The sequence below is a fragment of the Urocitellus parryii genome, chromosome 1, assembly GCF_045843805.1.
Source record: "Urocitellus parryii isolate mUroPar1 chromosome 1, mUroPar1.hap1, whole genome shotgun sequence".
In the NCBI taxonomy this organism is placed as follows: domain Eukaryota; kingdom Metazoa; phylum Chordata; class Mammalia; order Rodentia; family Sciuridae; genus Urocitellus; species Urocitellus parryii.
In genome coordinates this window covers 64,036,262-64,040,616 of record NC_135531.1, presented here as the reverse complement: position 1 = coordinate 64,040,616, position 4,355 = coordinate 64,036,262, and the positions used below count along the sequence as shown (strand labels likewise).

The 4,355-nt window shown below is 31.9% G+C and overlaps 1 pseudogene; it reads left to right on the top strand.

Annotated features, from left to right (window-relative positions):
* The window catches only part of LOC113201498 (protein FAM136A pseudogene), a 5,716-nt pseudogene continuing 1,361 nt past the window's right edge, over positions 1–4,355 (top strand).

The window sequence follows — 4,355 nt, the reverse complement described above, 5'->3', positions numbered from 1 at the left end:
ATGCACTGTGTCCAGCTAAAAGAGCCCTTTGGTAAGAAGCTGCAGTGACCTATAGTGATATATAGAATTCAAAAACCGTACTTTTACATGTTTAAAGTTCTATAAGTGAAAGTTAAAATTCAGGCTAGGTGCAGTGCTGCATGCCTGTGATCCCAGTTACTTGGGGGCTGCATCAGGAGGATCACAAGTTTGAGGTTAACCTGGACTACTTAGTGATACTCTGTCTCAAAATTTTAAAAAGTAAATAAATAAAAGGAACTGGGAATGTAATTCAGTGGTAATGTACCACTGGGCTCGTTCCCCAACTTAAAAAAAAAAAAATCAGTACTAGAACAATAACGGCAATGATAATTCATTTGCATATTCTAGAACATACATAGGACTAAATTCTTGATTTCTTAAGTTGACTCCTTCAGGTCTCTCATATTCAAACAGACACTTGGAAATCACCATTGCATACTCTCCTTGCCTTACTCCCACATACAATCCATTGCTAAGTCCATTCCACTCCTTTACCTCTCTACTGCTGTTCCTGCATCCTGGCTGTCTTTCTGTCCTCCCCCCACAGCCTCTCAACTGATCCCCAGCTTCTGTTCTTGCTTGCCTCAAACCTGTTCTCCACACAGAAGCCAGAGTAATCATTTAGAAATAGGATAGGATCATTTTACTCTTTTGCATGAAACTTGACAAGGGTCTAATATAAACATTTAAGCTGTATTTTATTTCCCAGAGAGTTGCTCAGTGGCACCCACTGTTACATGATCCTCCCATGTAACCACTGATTGTAATGATGCACACACATTCATTTTATATTTTACTCTATGCTTGTAGGATATCTATTTTAATATTTTGATTTGCCAAGCTGCTGAAATTAGTCAAGGTATATAGTAGATTTTCTTTATATTTTTGCTCTGTAAGTGGGATTCTTTTCCTTAAAACAATGAAGAATTTTTATGTGCCATTTCATTTAATAAACTTTCAGTTTTTAACTAAATATCTCTCTAGCACACAACAAAATACATGAGTTACAAAAATTACTGTAAAACCTAAATGCAATCTCATCTAAGTAACTTCTAGTGGAACTGCTAACAATATATAATTAATGTTATTTCATACTATTTTATAGCCATATTCTCATAATATATCAAAAGACTCATTTTCTATAAATCTGGCACAAAATAAAGATGTAGCCTTGTACTTGGAAGCAAAGCCATGACGATGACTCATGAGTGTCTGATTACCAGTTTTCTGCATAAGTTCTAGGTTCTATAATGTTAATCATTTTGACAAGAAAAAAATCTATAAAGTAATATACTTCTTACATACTTCTGTTAAGATATAAACTCCTGGCAAAGTTACCATTATCATAGTTTTTTAGGTTGAAGTTATAAAAACAAAACAAAACACTATTATTCCAAAATTTTACATAGCAAGTTAGAACACCATGAAAAAAGAAAGGGATATGAAATAAATACATATCAAATGCCAACCAATTGTACTCAACAATTATTATCATTTCTTTATTTTTTTAAATTTTTTTAGTTGTCAATGAACCTTATTTTATTTATTTATTTTTTATGTGGTGCTGAGAATCCAACCCAGTGCCTCACATATGCTAGGCAAATGCTCCACCATTGAGCTACAACCAGCCCTATTATCAGTTATTAAAGGAGCATATTAAAATATTTTATTTTTCCCCTATCCAATCTATGGTTTCCTTTATTTAATATTTAAATTATTAAGAACATATTTACTATTTTTTCTAAATCATATAATGTCCAGTTTCAGAATGTTGACTGAGAAACACTTCATATAACTTTTTTTTTTTTTTGTACCAAAGATTGAACCCAGGGGCACTTAACCACTAAGACACATCTTTTGTTTTTAAGTTTTTAATATTTTATTTGTTTTAATTGGTTATACATGACAGTAGGATGCACTTATATACTTTGATATATCATAGATGGGATATAATTTCTCATTTTTCTGAGTATACATATTGTAGAATCACATTGGTTATACAGTCACATACATACATAAAGTAATGATGTCTGTTTCATTCTACCCAGCCACTTTTTATAATTTATTTAGAGACAGGGTCTTGCTGAGTTATTCAGGGCCTTGCTAAGTTGCTGAGGCTGGCTGTGAACTCGAAATAGCCTCAGCCTCCCAAGCCACTGGGATTACAGGTGTGCGCTGCCACATATTGCCTTCATATAACTTTTAAATGTAGTTTGCAAACAAAATATTTTGGTATACCACACCAATATACCTTCTATAGAATGTTTTCCCTTAAGGATTGATTATTAAACTAATCATGAAAATTAGAAATACTCAGAAAACAAGCAAGTCCTTAAGTTATTGTAACACAAAAAGTCTTTTTTTCTAGGGCTTTTAATATATACATATTCAAGTTCTGATATGAACTATGTTTTTGCCAAAATAGCCAATTCCTGATAGAAAAATATAGCATTTTAATAAGTGTCTTTGTGTAGTTTGACATAACAAGGGATTCTGAATTAAACTAAGGCAGTCCTTGAGTTTAAAACTTTGGGAATTTGGGCTGTGACTGTGGCTCAGTGGTAGAGTGCTTGCCTAGCATGCATAGGCATGAGGAAGTGGATTCCATCCCCAGCACTCAAAAAATAAAAGAAAAAAAAGAAATTTGAATAAGCAGAATCATGTAAAACATAGCATGTTAAAGGTTTTGTGATAGTGGTTTTTAATGAAAACATTTCCTCATATGATTTGATCTTTAGTCTATTTTGCAATAAATATTTTTCTTTTAATTCCTGAGCAAGTAACTAGCTTATCTTTGATTAGCTGATGCTTTATTATCCATCAGAATGCACTGACATTTTTAAAATGTATAAGCTTGTCAGTAAACCATACACTGTATACTCATATTAATAGAAAAAATAGTATAGCTTATAATCACAGTTTTTAGTCTTTAATTCTTTAAACTATCAACCAATATAAATAATTAGGTGTTTACTATTTCTCAGACATATTAATGAGGATTTAAGAGAGGAAACTAGAGATAATATCTCTTTTATTGAGAAAACTACAGAGGAGGAGAATAAATATATGAATTAAATATAGAAGTCTAGTATTTGCAACATATACATAATTACATGTGTACAAATAGCAGCTTTAAGCACTTCTAGGGATAAGTATAAGGTGATATAATGAATCATTCTGTGTCTTAGTTTAGTCATGTACTAAATAAGGGTAATTACACTTCATAAGATTGTTGTAAAGATTAAATGAACAATGTAGGTTGAAGTACCCCCCACCAAACTTTAAGAAGATGGACAAACAGGGTGCTATAATTGTGAGTTGAATATAAAAATAATGACTTTGTAAAGGATAAAAGAATAAGCAAACATCTGGTATTTGTTAAGGGATATCTCTTGTTATACGTGGAGCTTTTAAATCTTGTCTTGCAGAACTTTAGGAAAACAGGGAAAGCACTCATGTATTTTGAGGAGATAAATTTGGTAGAGAATAAATTTTGTAGATAAATTTGGGAGAACAGCCTCAAAGAAAAAACAGACCCTACCAAAGACAAAGATAAGTTGAGTTATAAGGGCAAATAGAGCTGGTATAGATGGTCTACAAGGTTGAAAATATTTGGCCATAAATGTTATAGGAAGAAAGGAAAGACACTAATTAAATCCCTAAGCATCTTAAAGATGTCTTGTCAGATATCCTGATTTACAGTTTTCTTAGAATGTTTTTCAGAATCAAGCACACCCACAGTCTCTCTCCTAGGTGCTTCACTTTCTTTGTGACAAAAGTCCTAAAACTTAATATGTAAATCTAGCTGCAATATGAAGATAGAATTATTAATCTTCCTCGAAGGGGCAGATTTCCCCACAAAGCTAATGAAATGAAGCTTCAAGATCCTGAGAGTGGCCCCAGCAACAAGTTGACAGTTCATACAATTCTATAAAGTTTGTGAAAGTTATATTTTTTTCTTATTTTTGTACCTGAATTATACATACATACATATGTATCTACATACATATATGCATGTATATGTGTGTTCGTGTGTGTATATATAGATCTTGCAAGTCATATAAGCTGCAGGACTCATAAAATCTGTATCACTCCTAAAAAAATAGGGAAGAATTAACTACTATTACTTCATTACTAAATTGATAAAACTTTTGGCAAAGGTAAAACAGCAAAATATAAATATAAATATATTCAGGAATTTTAAGGCAAAACTTGTAAATGTAAATACCTATGGGTAGGATCAGCTACATAATTTGTGGAACCTAGTACAAAATTAAAATGTGAAAACCTTGATTAAAGATTATAATGCATTTCAAGATGATGATAGTGAAACA